General features: G+C 37.1%; 1 pseudogene; it reads left to right on the top strand.

Moving 5' to 3' along the window:
* Window positions 1–1,611: 1,611 nt before the first annotated feature.
* On the top strand, window positions 1,612–5,516 carry LOC115514991 (annotated as a pseudogene).
* The last annotated feature ends 18,904 nt before the right edge of the window (window positions 5,517–24,420 follow it).

Here is a 24,420-nt window from a genome sequence, read left to right on the forward strand (position 1 = left end):
GATAATATTTCTCATCTATCATATGGCAAAAATATAAAACAGGCATTCTCATACACTGCTAGTGAGTATGTACAAAACCTTTATGGACAGGGATGTGTGATATCTAACAAATATACATATGTGTCTGCCTTTTGAACAAGCAATGCTACATGTAGGAACCCTGAAAATATACCTCCAAAAATATATCTGTACAATATTATTTAGATTATTCATTGCTGTATTATTTATAATTTTTAAATACTGGAAGTAACCTGTATGCACATTCACAGGAGAGCAGTATAAACTCTGGTGCACCCACACAATGGAGTACTATGCAAGAATAAGATCTATGAACCAATTTGGAGTGCTCTCCAAGATGTATTGTTAAAGTAAATATATCTATATGTATATATAGTAAGTTATTTTTGTGTAAGAGAGAAATTTAGAAAATATACATGTAGTACTCATTTGTGCATAAAGAAACACAAGCAGGATAAAATAGAAAACCAGTTAAGACTGGTGAAAAGAATAAAACAAATGTGGGAAATCATACCACTTTTTATATAATCCTGACCTGTAGAACCATGTGAATGCTTCATATACTCAAGAAATCAAGGATGAAGGGAAAAAAAATTAATACAGAATATAAACGGAAACAAACAAATGAACCAAATTGGAGGCAGGAGGGAGATCAAACTCAAGTATCATTAAGTGGAATAGTTGGACTATATCTCTTCAAGCTAAAGTCAAAAAGCGTTAATGATGACTGTTCAATCAGAGGAGGTTTTTTCCTCAGACATAGAAATTAGCAATTCTGAAACAACTTTCTTTTTTTTTTTTTTAATGTTTATTTATTTGTTTTGAGAGAGTCTGGGGGGGGGGGCGGGCAAAGAGACAGGGAGAGAGAGAGAATCCCAAGCAGGCTCCATGCAGTGAGCATGAAGCCCAACACAGGGCTCAAACCCATGAGCCATGAGATCATGACCTGAGCTGAAACCAAGAGTTGGATGCTTAACTGACTTAGCCACCCAGGCACCCCTGAAACTACTTTCTGTATATTCCAGAATTAAGCAAATGAGTAGATATACAATGTCAATGGGAGCCAGTTTTCTCACTGACAAAGAAGAATTACAAATATGGGTAGGAGAAAGGTCTGAATGATCCCTGTGGCTTTCCCGGCTCTGTTGGTTGACAAGGACTGGAAGCAATGATACCCATTTTCCACTAACAAAACGAAACCAGTTTGGGACAGGGAACATACAACTTGAGCCTAGAATAACTTTTTATGGCAGAAAACAAGAATGATGGGGATATATCAAAAGGACAAAGAAACCTTCTTGAAGGACTTCTCACTAATCAAATCTTGGAAATTTGGGCATCAAAATGATAATAAAAGTAACTTATAACCCATTGAATAAAATAAGAATCAAGAGTCCATATAGAAATACATACATACATATGAAGAATAAACTCTTCTTTGTTGTACAAAAGCAACTGGTAAATATAGAAGAAATGGTGAACATGAAAAGCCACTGTTTAGCAACTGTCATTGAAATAATTGCTTTAGACAAGGGGCACCTGGGTGGCTCAGTTGGTTAAGCATCCGACTGACTCTTGGTTTCAGCTCAGGTCATGATCTCACAGTTTTTGAGTTTGAGCCCCACATCGGACTCTGTGCTGACAGTGTAGAGCCTGCTTGGGATCATCCCTCTCCCTCTCTCTCTCCTACCCTTCCCTGCTCTCTCTCTTTCAAAATAAATAAACTTTAAAAATTTTTTTAAAAGAAATAATTGCTTTAGGGAAGAATCATTAATGAATGGTAAACTAGTACGTACCAATTTGAAGAGTAACCAGATGTCTATATAGTCTCAAAGTTCCTTCTCCCATAAGATATGTATTAATTACATTGAAAGAAAATAGTAACTTTTTTAGTGCAGAATGATGCACTGAGGACACAGCATCTCTCCTAAGAAATTCCTGCTGAAAATGTGTAATGTGAGTGTAATCATGAGGAAGCATCAGACAAATTCAAATTGAGAAACATTCTATAATATAGCTGGCTACAAATATCAGTGTCACTTGGGGCACCTGGGTGACTCAGTCAGTTAAGCATCTGACTTTGGTTCAGGTCATGATCTCACAATTCGTGAGCTCAAGCCCTGCATCAGACTCTGTACTGTCAGCTCAGAGCCTGAAGCCTGCTTCAGATTCTGTCTCTCCTTCCCTCTCTCCCCCACCTCACTTGTGCTCTTTCTCAGTCTCTCAAAAATAATATATAAATAAACGTTAAAAATTAAAATAAATTAATTAATTTATATATATATAAATTAATTAATTTATATATATATATATATCAGTGTCACAAAATATTAAGCAAGATTGACAAACTATTTCAGGCTAAAGGAGACTAAACAATGCAATGTAAGATCTGGCAGTGTTTTTTGTTGCTGTTGTGTTTGGTTGATTGGTTAGTTGATTGGTTGGTTGGTTGGTCGGTTTCTATAAAGAGAACTACTTGGATAATTTGAAAAATCTATCTGTATATTAAATAATAACTTGTATCAATGTGAGTTTCCAGATTTTTTATGATTATATTTGTTATGTAAAAGAATGTCCTTGATATTAGGGTGTACACTTGAAATATTTAGGGGTAAGGAGCTTCATATCTGCAACTTTCAATTTTATCTTTTTGAGAATCTTTTAGGTGAAGAGTATCTTTTAAAATCTTCTTGCAACTTTTCTGTAAGTCTGAAAGTATGTTAAAATAAAAACATATAAGAAAAAAACTATTATCCTCATGTGGTTGATCTCCCTATTACTTATTTGGGCATTTATCATATGCTCTTTCCTCTACTTCATTTTGTTTTCCCCTCTATAGGATCTTCCGCCCACTCATCCTGGTGACAAAATTGAAAGTCTGGATGGAGTGGGCAGCCTTAGATCCTCCTAACTCTCAGATGTAAAAAGCATACATATTCCCATTTTTGCTTAATATCTACCAAATCCATCCTTCACACACAGTGGTAGTTGTTATAAGTACATATGCTGCTCTCATTATGTCATCTACCAGAGGTGGCTACAAGAATATGATGTGAGCCATTTGGACCAATTCCAATCCTCTTCTATAAATCTGTTCTAAAGCAAGAATACTCAGACACCTATAGAGTAGGTCCAAAGAAGACTAGGGGAGACTAAAATAGATACATTTGTATTTTTTTTAAGTATCTATACACTTGAAGAAGAGTTTGTGTGTCTTATACTTAAGTTGTGCAAATGTGTGTGGCTCATTCATTCATTCCTTCATTCAGAAGGCCTTATGGAAAAGCTAGTACTTGCCAAGTTTTATGGTACATTGTATAGATTCTAAAGGAGCTATTTCCAAAGGAAATCTATTTCTATAGATTCTAAAGGAAACATTTCTCTCTCTCTCTCTCTCTCTCTCTCTCTCTCTCTCTCTCTCTCTAGTACTTTCAGGAAAGAACAATGTGACAAGTGCTGTAACTGAATTATACACTATGTATCATGAACACAAAGGACAGCACAACTAACCTCAAAATAGTTGATATTAAATCACAAAAGCAAAAGTCAAAAAGCCATAAAAGACACCTGTGACATCTAACCGCCTTTGCCAGACCAACATCCTAAATCTTGTCTGTGGTATTCCTGACCAATGAGTGCGAAAACGGCCATAGTACCATCCCTATGCATTGGAACTGATGCAGTGGCAGGGGCATGGAAAAGGTGGGGCACTGGGACAGGGAGAGTTGACCAGAGCATCAGATCCCCTAGCCTTCTGTCTCTACACATCCAGAGTGCCTCTACCTCATATCTTTAAAATATAGACTTGCCGAAAAATATTTCACTTGATAAAAAAGATATTGGTGCTAAAAAAAATCCAACAGAACATGAATTTTAGCACACAATTTCTCATATTGATTGTGTGGATGAGTGTGTGTTTCCAACTGGAATGTAATACTGTCAATACCTGCCATCTAAGTACACAGAAAGATTGTTCAAAGAGGCTGTGCTAACAGTAGTTGGTTTAAAGGACACTTATTGCTGCAACATAAGAGTGAAAATCAGATACGACTTAAACATCCAGAGAATGGTTAGATAAATGTTACGTGAGCCATATTATGAAAGGATTTTTTACTGAGGTAGATCTATATGTGCTCATATAGAAGTCTGTTCCAGGGGTGCCTGGGTGGCACAGTCAGTTGAGCGTCCGACTTCAGCCAGGTCACGATCTCGTGGTCCGTGAGTTCGAGCCCCGCGTCAGGCTCTGGGCTGATGGCTCAGAGCCTGGAGCCTGTTTCCGATTCTGTGTCTCCCTCTCTCTCTGCCCCTCCCCCGTTCATGCTCTGTCTCTCTCTGTCCCAAAAAAAAAATAAATAAACGTTGAAAAAAAAAAAAAAGAAGTCTGTTCCAGATATATTGTCAAGTATACATATAATTTTATTACCATTGCAATGCTAACAAAGTATGAATCTCGATTTACAAACTTAGATAGGCAAGAAATGTAACTTTAAAAGTTTATAGTTTAGAGGGAGAGAGAGAGAGAGCACAAGCAGGGACGGGGCAGAGAGAGAGGGAGACACAGAATCTGTAGCAGGCTCCAGGCTCTGAGCCATCAGTGCAGAGCCTCACGCGGGGCTCAAACTCACCAACCACGAGATCATGACCTGAGCTGAAGTTGGATGCTTAACCAACTGAGCCACCCAAGCACCCCAAGAAATGTAATTCTTAAAAAAATAATGAACTTATTTTCTGTTTTAACCTTACTTTTATGTAGTAATAGAAAATTAATTTCTGATACTGCATTTGAGTTCCAGGAAGGCTTATTTGGGCCAAGCTGTGAGTAAAAAGACATCTCATCACTGGATTTGCCCTCTATCAGTACTTGGGGTGCTAGGATCCACTCTTACCCTGTCTGGCCACCCATCTTAGGATCATGCCAATCATTTCTGTGTCTTCCCCTTCCCAAGTCTGGCTCTCCCAGCTACTCCCATACCCTTCCCAAGAGTCATTCCATTCATGCTAGGCTGTAGGAAATTCTGAGAGACTGTGTAAAGTCCAGTGGGTCCTCCAGCACTACTTGTATGTGTGTGTTGGAGATTATCTAAAGCCACAGGGAAATGGTGGAAAATCACTGTTACCTTTGCCAGAAAGAGTGATTATGCCTTTGTTCTTTCCCTAAGCTCCCAGTGTGGCTTCATACTCTATCTTGCATGGGCTTTCATTGCTGAATCTTTGCTAAACTCCTTAGGCTTAACTTATTGCCCTCAAAAATATTGGGCAGTTACACTGCCTGTCTGCCTCCTCATTACTATAGTAATTGGTTATGTACTCTTATTTGGAGTAAACATGATGAGTATCTCTCCACACTCAACTCCATTCCTACAATCACAGGTAACTATGCTGAAAATCAATAGCAAAAGAAATACTAAGAGACCATCCCCACATCAAGAGACATTCCTATTAGGGAAGTAAACCAAATGTTCTTCCTTGCAGCCAAAGAACTTTACACCAAAATCTGAATTGTACATACACCAACACCAAGCATTTATTAAAAGTTTTTGGTATAATACTTTGGGCCATAATTATTTTGACTATCTGCTTATGATCACCTGATACTGAAATGTAAAAAAATGTAAGATGAACTCCTCTTAGATTAAGTTCCATTAATATTATAAGTGTTCTCTAATATTAGTTATTAATGGACAGAATAAACAAAATATTGCATTACCATTAAAAAAATCCAAGGGGTCTAGACACCCCACTGACATCTCTTTTGCTCCTGGGGCCTGGCCACCATCCCTGGCTGAGAGTGTACCTAGAAAGCAGGAACAACCTCTATACCTGCATAAGCATGCTTATGTCCTGTCTCTTCACTGCCAAGTTCACCTGAGCTGGAGAGGCAGGACAGATGAGCTTCTTTCTCAGGAACCCACAAGGAAGGCTGTCTCATACAGTTATGTAGTTTGAACACTGGACAAAGATGCTTGGGTGTGAATAGGGCTGAAATCTAGAAAGACAAAACCCTTGGCATGGGGCCAAGGCTGTTGGAAGAAGGAGGGGCTCTTGTCTTTGTACAAAGGTGTTGTCAGCTGTCTAAGCCACTGCCCCCAGGAAGGATCTGCTCAACAAGGCACCTTACTGTAATTCATTCACCAAAATGTGGCCTTTTTCTAATTTTTCGGAGAAAAGCAGCATAAGTTGCCAGAGGTCCTTTCTTCCTCTCTGAATCTCTCTCTTCTCCCAAGAATTGAAATTCTTTTATCTAGTCTTGGAAGCCTTAAGGCTTCTTCCGACTTATCATATATTTTTCCAAATCTCTTTTTATTCCCTGTGTCTTTCTATTCCCTTAAGGACTAGAAACTAAAAAATTAGAGACTCAAAAGTTGTTGACTTCCTTTTTTAATGTATTTTGTTGGGTTATCTTTTCCCTGAGGTGTCAAACACAGAATGCGTGCCAGCTGACAGAATGCGTGCCAGAATGGGTGAAAGGCCAGGACCACCAGGAAATAAAGTGGAAAGGAAACCCCTCAGTTAATATTTCAAAATGCCATCTGCCATTGTGTGTGCATAGACTAGTTGTGGAAGGCTACACACAGGTCTAAATTGTTAGCAGTAATTCCTCTTGGAAGTGAAATTTGGAGATGAGACTTGTATTTTTCACTGTATACATGTCTGCATTGGAAGTGTTTTTTATGGAAGCTTATGTGACTTTTGCACTTTTTTGAAAGATAAGCTTTTTTAAAACTGGAGGAAAAGTGCTTCTGTGTACTTTTAGTGATGGTGTTCAGAATGACAATTTGTTCTTGCTTCTCGTGAGTGTTTTGCAGTACATCTACCTCCCTATGTCAGAGCTAAAATATTTTTAAGTTCTTGCATGCTGGTTATAATTCTCACATTATTTCAAGTTGCAGAAATGGCAATAGTAACTGACAGAAATAATATGGACTGAAATGTACATAATTTGCATCATTTAATATAATTTACTTCCCAGGTAGAACCACAAAGAGTCCCACACTGGACTGCTGATTTCTCCTTTCCTTTTGCAGATGAGGAAGGGCCAATACTTAACAGATAACAAGAGTAAGTCCCAAAGGGTGGCCCAAAGGAATAGAGCTGCGAGAGGTGGAACCAAACAAAGCTCCAGTTCTCCAGACTCCAGTCCAGTGTTACTTCTATTCTAGAACATGTTTTCTCAGTTTGCGCTACTTGTCTCCTTCCGTGAAATATAGAGAATGGTGGGGAAAGGTGGATTTACATGAATGAGGTTTAAGCTTCAAGTGCCTGCTTTGCATGGGCCCTTTCTAAGGTCCTAGGAGGGCCGTAGCATTGAGTTCACACGGGCACGTGGTTTTTGTAAAATGTGAAAAGTAATTTTTTTTTTTAACAGCAATTGGTTAAGGCCCCTGTCTCTTTCCTCTCCAGGCTCCCTTCATACGAGGTGGCACTGGAGAGCCTTGTAGCTTTTGAGGATATGAGTTAAGGAGCAGTTGATTAAGTTGGGGATACATACAACTTCAGCCTATTGTCACTTATATGGTTCACAGCTACTTCCATGAAAGCTTTTGCCAGCTGTCCCAATGTAGGGATAGATTCTATGAATACCCTCACTGCCCACTGTGTCAACTCTCCTGGTCTTCTGACACAAAGGTACAGGGCCAGAGGCTGATTCTTACATAGCTCGGCTCTGAAAGTAGGTGTGGTGGAGGTTGAAGTTATGGAGCCAGAAGCTAATCTGTAGAAAATTCTTCCAACATCAAGAACATAAAATTTTAACAGAGGGTTTGGTTCCCATCAAGATCTAATCAAAACAGATGCCTTCTCCTCTCAGGACTATATTTGAGAATGCGCTATATATACAATTATAAAAGCTCCATATTTTTCATAGTTTATGGTAGTTGTGTGAAACAAAATATTTCAGAATTGCTAGGTTTGAAGGGAAGAAAGCTGTAACTATACTTAAAATAGAGCAGGTCTGTAACAGTTCAACAGCATGACAAGAGGTATTCACAATTGACAACAGATGACAGCAGTTTACATGTCATTACTAATAACGATGGTGCTAACATTTTGTAAACAATAAATATTTTTTAAAATATTCAGTCAACACTAGAACAAATTATCTTTCCGTTCTCCCTACAGAACATAAAATTGGTATTTAGTAAGAAAGCATCCAGAAAATTGCTCTTTCTATGGGGTGCCTGAGTGGCTCAGTGGGTTAAGCATCTGACTACAGCTCAGGTCATGATCTCACAGCTTGTCAGTTCAAGCCCTGTGTCTGCTCTGAGCCAGGAGCCTGCTTCTGATTCTGTCTCTTTCTCTTTCTGCCCCTCCCTGACTCGTGCTCTGTCTCTCTCTTTCTCTCTCTCTCAAAAATAAATAAGCATTAAAAAAAATAAAATCGTTCTTCCTGGACTTTTTTTTAGTTTTATTTATTTAAGTAATCTCTACACCCAGTGTGAGGCTCAAATTCACTTTGATCAAGAGTCAGATGCTCTTCTGACCGAGCCAGCCAGGTGCCCCAATTCTTTCCGGACATTTTGTTTGGTATTTGTAACTCTGTGAGGTTCTATAAATGTATAATTTGTGTGATCTTTTCGTACCTAATTTCATATTCTTTTTTTGGAAGAGAGCCCCTCAAATTATGTATGCTTCAGGAAGCCCTGAAACTCAGGTTCACCACTAATGGTGAGCGTAGTTTTAGATTTTCTTCTGATGCTTGCCTCTAGCAGCTTCATTAATCCCTGCGTTTTGCTGACTTCCCATCACACTTCTACTTCTTCTCTCCCTCATCTCTGAAGGTAACATAAGCCTTTCCAAGAATGAATTGTTCTTTGTTTCAATTTCCATAGCAGTCGGTATTTAATCTCTGTCATCATACATATCAGAATCTGCTCTGGATTAATTTATTCATGAAATATACTTTGAGGACCAATTATATGCTGTGTTCTGTGCTGGGTCTCATTACCTCCCTTAGACCAGGCCTTGCCTAAGCCCCGGTATTTTAGAAGGCCCTCCAGCTACTCCCCTCCAAATGGGCTAATCCAGAACCCTGATCTCCTTTCTATATCACATTTGGGGTGCCTGGGACTCCAAAATTCCTAGCTTAAATCCACACAGTCTGCTTCTGTGTGGGCTTCCCCCACTGGTCCTTCCCCCCAAAGGACTGACTTACCTCTGGGGTGCTCACTCCAAGGGTCAAGGAGAAACTGCTATTGCAGTGGGGGAAGAGAATGCACAGAGCTCAGGTATAAAGCTGGCGTGTCCACAGGAGCTGTAATGGGAAAAGAAAGGAGCAAGCTAGTAACCCCATTTGTATTCATGTCCTGGACCTTACAAATGTCAGTTGTGGACCTGCTAAGACCGTAGTTGAGTATCTGTATCTTGTTTTTTATCCCAGTGATTCCTAAACTTTCTCTGTCTCTATAAATTATTTTCAGGGCACAACTAGGACAAAAGAAACGCCTAACAGTTCCACTTATTAAGTAATTAGGTCCAAACAACTTACTAGTAATAATTCACATGGTGTCTGACTGATGTCATATTGTTTCCCGCAAAAATGCAAAGTATCCGGTGAATACACTGTGAATTCCTCACAGACACCTGGGGGACCTCAATGCACAGTTTGAGAATCGTGGTTATATCCACTAGACTATGAGCTTCTTTGGAGAAGTTATATCTGACTCATCATGGCAAACTGTATCTTCCAAAGATGAACCACTTCTCAGTCCCACATGCTTTTCTCGAAACTTACCACTCCCTCAATGAGATACAAAGTCTAACTCCCTTTCCCCAGAATTTGGAGGGGCTAGCAATTCATGTGTAATTAACAGAATGCAGCAGCAATGACACTGCGAGACTTGAAGTGCTGGGTCACAAAAGGGGATTAGCTTCTACCTTGTTGGCCAGAACATTTGCTCTGAAGCCATCATGCTGCAAGGAAGCCCAAATCAGCTCAGAGAGACCCATGGATAGACCCTGAAGATACTTGAAGGAAGATATATAAGTCCTCAGCTGCTCCAGCCACCTGCTCTTCCAGCTCTAACCACTACCTTAGTGCAACCACATGAGATATCCAATGCCATAACTGCCCATCTGAGGCCTTCCTGAATTCCTGTGTCACAGAATCTGTGGTCATGATAAAATGACTGCTGTTATTTTCTTTTTTTTTTTTAATTTTTTTTTTTTTCTCAACGTGTTTATTTATTTTTGGGACAGAGAGAGACAGAGCATGAACGGGGGAGGGGCAGAGAGAGAGGGAGACACAGAATCGGAAACAGGCTCCAGGCTCCGAGCCATCCGCCCAGAGCCTGACGCGGGGCTCGAACTCACGGACCGCGAGATCGTGACCTGGCTGAAGTCGGGCGCCCAACCGACTGCGCCACCCAGGCGCCCCAGACTTCTGTTATTTTCAACCATCAGTTTTGGGTGACTCCTTTGGCAGCAAGGGTAACTAGAAAACTTTTTTTTTTTCTTTTTTGCCTTAACAACATAATATTTTGAGTACTTTGGAGGTGCAGTAAATGCTTATCAAATTAAATATAAAATGAAACATCTCAAAATATTGACTAATCTAAATTTCAATGACGATTTAAAAAAAACAAATTATAGATGTATATGTGGAAAAATATGGGAACTTAGGGTAAATGTACACTGATGCCAGAGAAAACTCCATAGTTTCAGGGTTTGAGTTTTTTTTAGAGTTTTCAAAAATCCTTTAGATGACTCCGTTTCCTTACCTTTTGTTTTTATCCCCCCAAAGGGCAGGGAAAGAATTCTAAACACTCATTTGCAAACTCACTATATCATGAGGTCACCATAGGGGTTGTATATACTGAATTTCCCATTCTAGTTAATTGAGGATTTTAATTAGTCAATTCAGACTAAGCAAGGTACTACTGTAATTGGTGGACCCCAAAGGCAGCCATCTGCTCCCTTTGTGAATATTAATACTATGTCATGTAGGGTCTAGTAAGGAGAAGAATTTGTCCAGTAGGAATTTTCTTAACATTAGCAAAAGGTGAATGCCTCGGAAATTAAATGGAAGAGCTAGGAGAGCAAACAGATTAAAATAAGAAAAAGGAAAAGAAAAAGCCTAGGGAGAAAGGAAACAGTCTAATTATTTGCTACGTTAAGAGAATCAACTGAGTTTAACCTGAGACATCTGTTTGTGCCTGGTGTTGTTTTTCATTGGAGTGGAGGGAGGTAATTAAAATGCCATGTAGCTGCTTGCCTTGTATGCATTTCTAAGCATAATTCAAACTCTTATGAATCTGCCCTCTCAAAGAAATAGCTGATTATAGAAACAGAACAAAACCTCTTTGATCCCTCTAGTGATACAACTAGGTCATGAGAAGCAGAATTCCAAATATACTCTGTTTTGGATGACTCTTCATGGAAAGTCTGACTTTGGGAGGTTTTGAAATGCACAATGATGGAAACCAAGGCAGAATATAAAGCAAAGGACTTGCTGGCATGAAAAAACACCAACTCTGCAAAGGTTACCTAAATGAATTTTTTGTTAACATGACTATTTTTTTCTAACTTCCTTCAAAACAGGGTTTTTCTAATGAACAGTACCTAAAAGGTATACTGATAGGTATCAGGGGTGTATAAAGATAGATGAATTGATGGTGCCATGCAAAAAATCCTACAATATCTTGGGTATGCATGAACAAAAATGTGTACAATACTTAGGAGTTTCTCATAAACTTCAGTCTTATTTTGCTAGTGGCTTTGTTATCTAAAATACATAAGTATATCTTTGCATTCTAGTCAGAGGAAAACTTCTGTGCTTTTGAAATTAGTTGTGCCTCTCTCTAAAAGTAAAAAACTTGGGGTGCCTGGGTGGCCCAGTTGGTTAAGAGTCCAACTTCGGCTCAGGTCCTGATCTCATGGTTTCTGAGTTCAAGCTCAGTGTTGGGCTCTGGGCTGACACCTCAGATCCTGGAGCCTGCTTGGGATTCTGTGTCTCCCTCTCTTCTCTGCTCCTCCCCCACTTGTGTTGTGTCTCTTTCTCTCTCTCAAAAATAAACATTAAAAAAAACTTGATGCAAAAAACTTAATCAAAATATTTTGCAGAGAATCTAATAATTAAATTTTTTTCCCAGTAAAAGAATATGATTAGGATAAGGCTATATGTCCATTAAAGTTTTCCTCCCCTTTCAAAGAACAGGCAATCATGTACAAACTGGTTTAAAAAACAAAAGTGACATGATGGCTCTTAAAACAATAAACTCAATGCTAGGACTGGCTTCATGTATAGCTCAGTCAGGGACATGGCTCTTTTTTTCTACAGTTTCCTTGGTTTTGCCCTTCTCCATAATGTCACCTTCAGACTTCCTTCAGGATTCCGAAACAAGTCTTCCAGGAAGGAGGGTTTCACACGTTCTCACTCACATCTCAATATGCTCCCTGATTGAACTTCCCAAGCATCAATCCCAGTTGCCTGGGGACTATGTATATGCATACATAAGCCTAGACAAGCAGACGGGTTGGTCTATCCCAATTCAGTGTCAACCCCTGGATGGGAGTCTGCTCAATCTCGCCTCAGCTAATGGCTACTACACAGGGATGAGGCGTGGCTCTTCAAAGGAAAATTTGAGTATTGCAATTTAGGAGAGCAAGTAGGAGTAGGTACTGGGAAGATAAATAACGTTCACTCCAGGTAGTTCCTATTAAGTATCACAGTAGCTCCTCTGTTTTCTGGACAAGTAGAACTATGGGCAAGTATAAGATTTTTGTCAGAGAGAATAATCCTTCTATTTTATACTACATTTTTTTAAATGTAGAAACAATGAGTTTATCAGAAACAAAGAATCAAGTTAGCAAAGATTTCAACCAAGGAAAACAGTTTACGGCAATATATCAGATTCTTTTAGCAAATATTAATGGAGCACTTATGAGTATCAGGTGCTGTGCTAGATTCTGGATACCAAGGCCTCTTTATTATTTTTCTACACTAATTCTACATTGCAAAAAAATGACCTATCCAGCAAACAACAAAACTTTAGTTTGGTTTTCCATCTTAAAAATTAATCAGAGACACATAAATTATAAGAAATCCTAAGAGGTAAAAAAATGACATAAATTTTAAGAAATCCTAAAATGTAAAAAATGAAACTTTGAAGATAGCTGAAGCACTGAAACTTTGAGAATGAATTGACATTTTTATTAGTCTACTCGGTATCATTGTGACATAAATAGATATCGTTTCTGTTGCCTAAAAAGCATTGTTAAACATTTAAATAAATAATAAGTATGTAATTTCTCTTGGGTTTTAGAAAAAATGCCTTTTTTAAAAAAAAAAATATTCATGACTATTATTGTGAATCACGGTGATGCAAGGGCCCTCCGATTAGGAACAAAGATCATAGAATAAAACAAAAACAAAACAAAATAAAAAGTGTAGACACTAACATAGACATATAAATCATATAAATCCTATACACTATTGCTATTAACTTTAAAGCTCATTTCTCCACTAAATCATTCTCTACCAGTAAGATACTCTGATGAGGGTCCCCCAGATTTCTTATTTACCATTTAATTCCCTACAGAGTCAGACTGAGCCATCCTAACTCAGTTTAACCTCAACCTGAAGTTGCTTCTTCATCATATGACCTCAGAGTGCCACTACGTATGCAGTATGCAGAATTAACCATAAGAATTAACATCTTTAGTATTCAAGGAGCTCACACCACTCACAGATTTCTAACAAAGAATAGCCTGTATTTTATACACTAGTTGAAAACCTAGCAGAAGTGTATACAGTCCTAGCCAAGCACACAGCTGACCTTGTAACAGCGATGACTGTATGCTGAGCACCCACTTCCCACTTTTCATATTTCCATCCTGCCCCCACACAGACAATCTCTGTTCAGATGATCATTTTTACTAAATACTTCACCTCCCACAAAGCAATAGTATATAAGATTTATATAATTAGTGTTTGTAAGGCACAGTCAGAGCCTTGTCTGAAAGACGGCTTTGAAGAGGAAAGTATTGTTGATACTATGATGTCCTGGATTTCTTATCCTTATCAAGACTGCTTCTGTGAGGAAGAGCTACAGAAATGATAGATGGGACCACTTTTATTCAGCACTGTTACAGGTGGCAAAACACTGCTGCAGGACTCAGGCAAGAATCTGTCCCTTTCACTACAAATGCAGGTATGATACTTTATAGACCAGGGATAATGTTAATTCCATCCTGCTAACAGTATGCTTTGTACTGGTAAAGTTCAAGGAGCTTTGCAAGCACCATAATTTAGTGAAGGATGAGATAAAAGCTACATATAGGAAAATTGAGGCATTTTGAAAAATTAACACATTATCTTTATTTAGCCATTAACCAAGAAGGGTTGACATTCAGTGCTACAAATGCTTTTCCCCATACAGACTATTTTTGTTGTTATTTAGGGAAGGAAGGAAAAGGAAATTGACCTTCATTGAGAATATACAATGGACTATATATAGTGAGAAGGTTTCATGTTATTTATCTTACTTGGTCTTTAAAACAACTCAATGATGCATATTTTACAGTTGAGGAAACTAAGTCTTAGAAGAAAAATTAATATGGCTGAGATAACACAGGTTACGAAGTGACAGGACTGAAAACTTAAGCCTAATTCCAAAGCCATTGCTCTTTCCATTACACATACACAGTCGGAGAATAAACACCACCAATCTAATATAGTTGAGCCTTGAACAACATAGGGGTTAGGGGTGTCACTAATGGAGAATTTACGTATAACTTTTGACTCCCCCAAAACATAACCACTAATAGCTTAATGTTGACCAGAGGCCTTACCAATAACAGTCAATTAACATAAATTTTGTATATGTATACTTTGTTATACCATTGGAATTTGAAAAAAATAGCAAATTATTTGAGTTCACAAACATCCTTTTCCTAAAATACACATTCCTACTAAGAGGGCTAAGAGACATCTAACATTCACAGCTTAGAGACCAATTCACACTGTTTTCCCAATACCTCTATGAGATCGATTATAATAAGGAACTGTCCATTCTTATTAGGAGAATGAAAATGGCAGTAACTAATTTTTTTTAAGTTTTTATTTATTTGAGAGAGAGAGAGAGGAGCAGAAGGAGGGAGAGAGTGAGAGAATCCCAAGCAGGTTCCACAGTCAGTTCAGAGCCCAATGTGGGACTCAAACTCACGAACTGTGAGATCAGGACCAGAACTGAAATCAAGAGTCAGATTGTTTAACTGACTGAACCATCCAGGAGCCTCTGGAAGTAACTAATTTTAAAGCATGGGACAGCTTGAGGGAAGGAAATGTTCAAGGATCAAGGTACAATGGTGGGCTTGGGACTTCATTATGAAGGCACTCAGGACTAGCAACTTGGGGAGATAGGATTCATGGGATGGAAGGTAGAAAGGCACTTGAGAGGATGTTAGGAAGACATTAGAGGATATGGAGGAAATATTTGACAAAATGATTCTAAAGTTCTTCCAGAAGTACAAGTGTTTTTTTTTTTTTCGTAAGTAATCTCCACCCACCATGCGCTTGAACTTGCAAACCCGAGATGATGAGTTGCACCCTCTACCAACTATATAAATAGAAAGGATGAATGGATATACAAAATGTGGTATTACATATAATGGACTACGACTCAGCCATAAGACAGAATGAAATTATAACACATGCTATAACGTGGATGAAAACATGCTAAATGAAATAAGCAGATATAAAAGTACAAATATTATGTTCCACTTCTGTAAAATATCTAGAAAAGGCAAATTCATTGAGAGAGAAAGTAGATTAGAAGTTACCAGGGGCTTCGGGAAGGGGATTATAGGAAGCTATTATTTAATGGGCATGGAGTTTCTGTTTGAGGTGATGAAAAGTTTTAGAAATAGTGGTGATGGCTGCACAATGTCATAAATATAATTAATGCCACTGAATTGTACATATGAAAACAGTTATAATGGAAGATTTTGTTTTATATTATACATGTTATGCCACAAATTAAAAAAATAGTTAAAAAAAAGGAAGAAAGAATAAGTCATGAAACAAAGAAAAAAATGAAGAATGAAATTATCCCTTGTCTATTTATTAAAATACATTGTTTTAAATTATAATTCAATTAAAACAGTGAGATCCTGGCACAGGAACAGAGAAATAAGTCAATGGTATCAAATAGGAACTCTATAAGCAGACCCGATTATACACATGGATTTAGTAGGCAATTAAGAAGGAATTTAAGTCACTGAAAAGGTAATGTCTGAGCATCGACGGTTTATTCTGAGACAACTAATAACTCATTTAAAGGATGAACTCCCTCCTGGGGCAGGAATTCTGCCTGCATTGTGCTCCAGCGATTTCCCAAGCAAAAGCACGACACCTGGTACATTACAGGCATGCAGTTAATGTTTGTTGAATGAACTAACATTCATTCCCACGTAAAAAAATATACCAAAATAAATTCTAGGTTGAATAAAGATTGTTTCTTAATGGGAAAAAATATTAAATATTGATATAAAGTTGAAAAAGCAAAAATCTCTATGCATAAACATCAAAGGTTCATAAATAAGATTTAAAAGAAAATGACAAACTGAAAATATATGAGACAAACATTAAGTGCTTTGGTTTATAATTAGCACCTTTCATAATAAAAAGACAACTACCTCAAAAGAAAAACTCAGTATATTAACAGTCACAAAAAAATTATAAATAGCCAATAAGATTATGAAAAAAATTCTAATATCATTAATAATAAAAAACTAAAAATGATAGATAGTATTTCACCTATCAGGTTGGCAACTATTGAACTATCTAGTGTTGGTGATGATTCAGAAAACTGAGTATTCTTACACACTGCTGGCAGAGAAATAAATTGGTCCAACTGTTATTAATGGTAGTTTGGCAGGAAATATCAAGTGTTTACAAGGTGAATACTGTTTGGTCACCTGAAGCTAGAAATTTAGACCAAAATAATTAAAATGCATACACTTTTTATCTATAAAGTTTTTCTAAATTTCAGCATTGTTCATAATAGAAAAAAATTGTAAACCCATTTAATTGCCCAATAAGAAACAGTTAAGTAAGTTTATGATACATCCATACCAAAACTACTACATTAGGAAAAAAAAAATGCTATAGACTATTTAATGAAATACAGGAAATGTTCACTGTTCTAATTGAGGTTTAAAAAGCAATTTACCAAATAATACTAGGCAAAATCATTTCATATTTTGTAAAGATGAAAAAAATGGAAGAATAATCATCCTAATCACTAATGGTGATTGTTGACTAAGTTAAATGGCAATTTAAATGTTACTGCTAACTCAGCTTACTAATTTTTTTGCAGTAATCATGTATTGCTACTATAATATAAAAAAAAAAAACATGGTTTCAATTTCAATAAAGATACAAAAGGAACAGGAAAGTAGGTCTCCTGTTCTCAGGACCCACAATTAGTTAATTAGCTATAATATCTGTTTCCTGTCATGTGTTCAGCATGTCACTAAGCACTTGATACCCATTATTTTATTTGTTCCTTACCCTTTTATTTAGGTGTCATTAACACCTGAGATCTCAGGTTCAAAAAAAGGAGCGCGCTAAAAGTCATGTAGTTAGTGACAGAGTTGGGAAAGACCTTCCTGCTGTCTGAAGCCAAGTTTATATTCTTAACCACAAATTTTCCTGTTGTGAAGTAGGTAGGCTTTTTGAAGGTAGACCCTCAAAACAAACAAACAAACAAACACACACACACCCCCCAAACCAAACCAAAAAACAAAAACAAAAAAAAACCTACCATGTATTACATAGTTGCTATGAGATTTGGCCCAAACAATACATTTATAAATGGTCTTTGGGAAACAAATTTTTCTCAAACTGCATTGCCTCTACCTGTTTGCACTGTCTGTGCCAGATGCGTCCTTTTTGGAGGCAATATCCAGTGGGTAGAGCACTGGCCCAGTTTTGGATTTCCTGCGTCAAACCTGACTCTACCACTTAATACTCATAAAACCTTGGGCAGTTATTTAACCTCACTGGGTTTGATTTCTCACCAGTAAAATAAGGATAATGATTGTCCTACCTCAAGGAGTTCTGGTAAGGATTTAATAAATGAATCCACGTAGTGCTTTGTTAGCTAACTGGCACAAAGCAAGCTCTTGATAAATGGCAGCTATTCCAACCACTAATGTATTTTCTGGATAGGAAGTCCCCCCCCCCCCCCACCAAATCGCATGTTACACTGCTGTTGAATTCCTTAAAGAGCTCACTAGATGATTGATCAATGGATTGGAGATGGACATAAAGTAATATCTGATGGCAAATCTCAGCACAGCAAGTTTTGTGCTCTGATTCAATAAGGGCCCCACCTTGTTAACCTTTATTCACTAAAAGGAGCTTTGTTTTATTCTTACCTGTAATACAGCGACTAAAAGAAAATCACTATTTTAAGGCTGTCTTGCATTTCCTTCTTAAACATTATTGTTGTTTACTGATTGAATATTCAATATTTAGATGCAAGTTTCTTTTATTTTGACAAGGCCTTTCAGGGAAGAATGTAACAATACGAGTCTAAAAACAGTTAAAGGACACCTCAATTGTAATATTCTTAAATATTTATGGTAGCCTGTAGAAAAGTAACTGTATCCTATTTTTCTCTTTCAGAAGGAAAGTAGCAGGAAGGAATCAGGGCTCAATCTTTCACTGCAAGTATTTAATCTGGATAAATCTGAGTTAGCTAGCAGTGTTCATGTGCCATAGGTTACTCTGAAGTCAATAAAGCTGAAAATCTCACGTTTCGAAAATTCTCTTAATCCTTAAGAGTATAACCCTATGCTTATTTTAATAATGACATGGCAGATTTTAAAACAAATCTGTAAATATTGATGTGTAAGTCACGGCATAATTCCGTAAATTCTCCACAAAATAGACAGTGAACATGTTTTTTCATCTAAATTGGGTCATTTTAAATAAACCCAAGTAACCTATAGAAAAACTATGAGTTTCCTGAAGGCCAAGTTAACAGTCGTGACAATGCTCATCCAGTGGCATAAAGACTTATGCAGAGAAACAGTGAATATCAAAAATTCCACTTAGAAGGACAAATTTTCCTGGAATTTTTCTTCTACTACAATGTTTTTGATTCAAATTAGTGATGACAACTAAAACAAGGAAGAAACTTGATTGGATCAATCTAATGAATTACAGATCTGAACACGTCATTTCTCTTAACCTCCAGTAACTCTCAAATGACTTCAAGACACCCAGCTTGGCAGGCAAGCTTTTCCATGGTTTGGATACAACCTAATTCATTTCCCCAACACAACTCTCTCCCTTCTACCCACCTTTCCTCCATATCCTACACTCCAGCTAAGGATCACCTCTTTTCCTAAGATTCACCTGCTTCTTCAGCTTCCGTGTATCTTTGCAAATGCTGATCCCTCCCCAAGAAAGTGTATTTAAGATTGTAGCTATTCCAGACATCCTTCAAAACTTTGCTCAAATGCCACTTTTTCTCTTATTCCCATGATTGTACCAAGGGATAGATAAGGGATTAGACAATCCTCCTCATAATGTTTGACAGCAATACAAAGACATCCCAATAATCTCTAAATGAAAATCGTGCTTATTATATAAGTGGAAATTGAAGACAAATATCCTTGGGTCACCCCCACCCTTCCAACATCATTGCTTCCCTCTAATTCTACCCCAAAATTTTGGAACCACCACTCATGAAATCTCCCTTTAAAAACGAATTTTCATTGGGGTGCCTGTGTGACTCAGCTGGTTAAGTTTTCAACCCTGGATTTTGACTCAGATCATGATCTCATGATCTCACAGTTCTGAAATTGAGCCTGAGTGGGGCTAACATCAGGGAACCTGCTTGGTATAATCTTTCTCTCCCCCTCTCTCTCTCTCTGCCCCTCTCCTGCTCGTGTGAGTGCTCTCTCTCTCCTTCTCTCTCAAAATAAATAAATAAATAAATAAATAAATAAATAAACAAACAAACAAACTGTAAAAAAAGAAAAGAAAAATGAATTTTTTGCTTTATGTCCATAGCATGCAGTTTTTCTTTTACTTTGGCCTTAAATAAATCCCATCTTGTGTAACAGTTCTTTGTGTTTAGACTCCTATATTATTTCTCCTGCTATTTCCTGAGAGTGGAAATTAAGTCTTATTCACCAGATATTACCCACACTGCTTAACAGGGAGCACTGCTCAAAGTAGGTATTCAGTACATCAGTGGCCTGGAAATGAGAACGAATTTAAGACCTGCACAGTCTGAAAAATCAGGCAGGATTAATGAGTGAGTCTTATTACTTTCAAGTATACAAACTAACAATTCTGTCAGTGATCTCTGTTCACAATCTCTTTGGTTTCATTTTTAGATAATTCCCCCGCCCCCACAGTTCTGTTTACTTAGCCCCCACTCTGATGTTCCCAACATATTAGTTCTCAAACTACATTTTTGAATGAGAACAGTATTTCACTGCAAAAATCAAAGTATGGACATTCTTTTCCCAATTCATACAAACACATTAAATCATCGTTGGATTTTTTTCAATTTTAAATTTTGTTCACACCTTTGTTATCACAACTAGAATCATGCAAACAAATATAGTCAGTTTATCAATATTTCATGGGTTCACACAAGCAGAGCATGATTTCCCAGGTGTTTCACCTGAACACCAGAAAAAAATCACTCTCCCAACCTTTTAATATAACAATCTTATTCCCCTGCACCAAGAGCTTCAAAATACAAAAGTCTGCTTTTCTAAGAGACTTAGAAAATACACAAAAAAATACACAATAGAATAGACAAAAGACAAGGTATTTCAGTATCTAAAATAAAATAAAATAAACTTGAATACAATGATTGCAATTTTCAGAAATAAAGAAAATAAACTTACAAAATTTTTAAATTGGCTTACAAATGGTGGTTTAATTATACAATGCTGCACTTTCCTGACTTGAATATCTGCTCTATGCCAGATATTACCATAGCCTTTTATTTACTAACAATCATGTCCATTTAAAAACTTTTAATTACTTTGTGCTTTTTATATCAATCTGCATATAGACACTTCTATCTACTTGTAGATAGGTATACATGTTAAGTACCCATAAACAACGTTTGTATGGGTCTTCTATTTCCTATTCATATCTTGACCTATTTTCAGACATTATGAATGTTCCTGTTGAGACCATTCTAGCAAAATCTTGATAGCGAGCGCTGACAAGTAAATCCTACAACGCTGTGAGTTTTGATTCATGCATGATTCAATGAAGCCCTCGAATTCTCAGATTAAAAGTGCTATGGAAACACCTTTCTTACATATTCAAGATGCACCTTTCTTACATGGTCAAGGCACAGTACACAGCCTCTCTGCACGCTGCAGCTGAGCGTGATTGCTCTCTACCAAGCACCGTGACATTTTGTTTCCAAACAGGTTGTGTTGCACCAATGAATGCTAAAGTCCTAAAAGAACTGTTATTTTATTTAAAGTATTCACTTCCTAGAAATGGAATGAGCTATTACTTGAAACCAAAATCTATCTCTAAAAACTATATCTCCAATTCTTACATTACTACATTGAATTATTTTGAAAGCTAAAGGCAGAATTTTTTTTTTAAACTTCTGTGCTTTGCCTTTCAACCAATAGATACCCAGAATTACTTAAATTCTGGGTAACCAGAATCTGCTAAAACCAATACAGCCCTGTCTTGGGGGGGAAAAAAACTTGTTATTTTTCTATGTTTCTCATAAAGTATGCACTTCAATAGGTTTGCAAAGCATGAAGGTCCAAAAATAGCCTGTTATTTTTTTTTCCACAGAAAATCTAAAATTAGCAAGTTCTTATTTCCAACCTAGCAGAGTTCTCCTCTCCATAAAGTCATCTATCAATTTTTAAATAAGCAGATAAGGGCATAAATATGCACACATCTAATAAAATGTTCCAATAAAAATGTTAAGAAAATATAGGTGTTCATTTGCATTCTAGTGGTAAATAATTTTACTCTTCTATTTTTCCACAGAAATTGATATTTCAGAAACATGTAGAGTTTCTTTCTTTCACTTTCATCAAATAATGCCAACCAACCAGATCCACGAATCTTTGATATATATTTTTTTTTCTAAAACTGAAAGCAGAAACTTTACTGTGGAGAATCCAGACTTTTGAAACTCTTTGAGGCACAGGTCCTATTAATGGCAATTATTTACTCTTGAGAGCTTAGTAGATGGCTTATTGGGCTATTAGTAGATAAACTATTGTCTTCATTTTTTACATAATATGAATGTTATTGTTCATTTTATAATTAATATAACACTTGGAAGAGAATTTTAGACAAAGTATAATTGTTTTAAATAAAATTTCTTAAGTTGTGAACACAGCAATCATGTAGTTCTTTTAGAATTCAGCTGCTGGATAAAGTTTTTCTTTATTGAAAAACAGATGTGCTTCCTCTTTTCTGGTTACAAGAATTAGAAAACACTATGTTTCTCTTTCTGACTTGGCTGCCAGGAAGCTCTGGGCTAAACTAAGGTCCCATTAACAGTAAATGCTTTCCTGGTGTTTAAATTCATGGTTGTTTATTTCTAGTTACTTATGCCAATGTATTTAAATTCTATATATATGGAAAGAAGTAGGGAGTTCGTTGGTTTCAAAAAGGATTTCATTTCAAACCATTTATTGTACACCCAGTACGTGTCAGGCCATACTCTAGAGGATGGGCATGCAGTTAGTTAAAAGGTTTCTTCCATGAGAGAAGTGAATATATCCTTACTAATTCTATCCTTAAAGAGGAAAAAAATATCTCGCAGTCAAACCAACTTCAAGAAAACAGAAATTTAAAAGAATTTCCTTGAAAGAAAAGCCTGCCCAACATCAATTTAGCCCTCACAAAGAACAAGTTGATAAGAGTGGGTGAAGTTATCTTTTGACTGTTGCTTACAGGGATATGGAAAACTAGTTACCTAATTATACAACCTTCTCCTCAAGGGTCTAGCAATAAAACCAGCCTCTATTCCTGGGCATGTTCTAAGAACTAATAACACCATTCCTGAAATAAAAGCTTTTAAATAAATTACCCGTTAATAACAAATTTAAACATTCTAACTTCTAAGAAAGGGGGCTTTGGGTATAAGATTTCCTACCTCAGAGTTTTTGATGTAACAAATAAGTAAGTAGCACCACTTGGGACAAGCCAAGAAATATGATGTACTTTATGTGGCTAGGCAAAAATAATTGTTAGCTAGTAAAGCATTTCCCTTTTATCAATGACTTCAAGGTTGGTGGGCCTAAATTGGCACTTGCTTTCAGCTTTGTTTTACTTTAGTGCCTTCCTAACATGTGTTCTGTCTTACATGACCCTCGGTTGGCCTGCCTTCTGCCAGCCTGATGTTGAGAAAGGTATTAAAATTTACAAGGATCTTGCCCTTGGCCTCCACTCTCAGGGGGCAGCTTTTTCACACACTTTAAAGCATTGCCAGCTCACAATAGCCCTGTAGTCAGGGAGGGCAGCCCAACAAAGCTGCCCACAGATGCACGTGCTGGTCACCTGCCCCAGCAATTGCAAATAGACTACCACTTCTCAGCAACCTGTTTATCTTCCCCTTGCAAGAAAAAGCTGTGTAAATAATTATAATACGTATTTCAGATAGGGCAAAAAATTAGACTCCTCAATTTGAACTCTGTGCACTTAGGTTTCTCAGACTAACATAAAAGTCTTTACATAACAGAACTGCCTGCAATCTCACTGAGAACTAAATTAAACATTTTTTTTTAAATGGTGCCATGCCTTGGTGACTTAAGAGAAGCCAAACATTGGAATGGCAGATACTTTTTAAGTAATTGTAAGGAGCACCTCAAAGGATTCAAAGAAGTCACAAATAGCAAAACATGTGACAAGTGATTTTGAAACATTAGAGTGCTCTAATGAACAAAAAAGCAGACCAAGAAGATTTTTTTTTAATTCCCAGGTTCCTTTCCAAAATACTGCCAGGAGAATTTCAGAATTACAGCAAAGCAATCACTTCATTAATTTGTGCAAGAAAACTCAAATTTTGTGGGACAAGATAAAACTAGGTCAATACCACCAAACTTATTAATACAAGTACAAAAATTGTAATTTAAAGAGCTGTAAAATTAAATGGGTGGGAGAAGAACTGGGGAAGGGGATCAGGGCCATTGAGTCTGAGGTTTCCAGATCTTGGCTTTCGATATCTCACTCTCATGTCTTTAAGTGAGCTAAATCACATAAGCACAAAACATGAGCTAGATGACCAATTTCGGGAAGACGGCAGATTCTCCCCTCCTCCATTCCCTTTAGATCCGTCGCTCTGGGCTTTCTCTCCTAATGGCATTTCGTTTCTAGGAAAGTCCTTCATATCTTTGGGTCTCATTATCTCATTGTACAAATCTCTGAAAAGGAAAGAA

Source organism: Lynx canadensis, chromosome B2, assembly GCF_007474595.2.
Source record: "Lynx canadensis isolate LIC74 chromosome B2, mLynCan4.pri.v2, whole genome shotgun sequence".
Classification (NCBI taxonomy): domain Eukaryota; kingdom Metazoa; phylum Chordata; class Mammalia; order Carnivora; family Felidae; genus Lynx; species Lynx canadensis.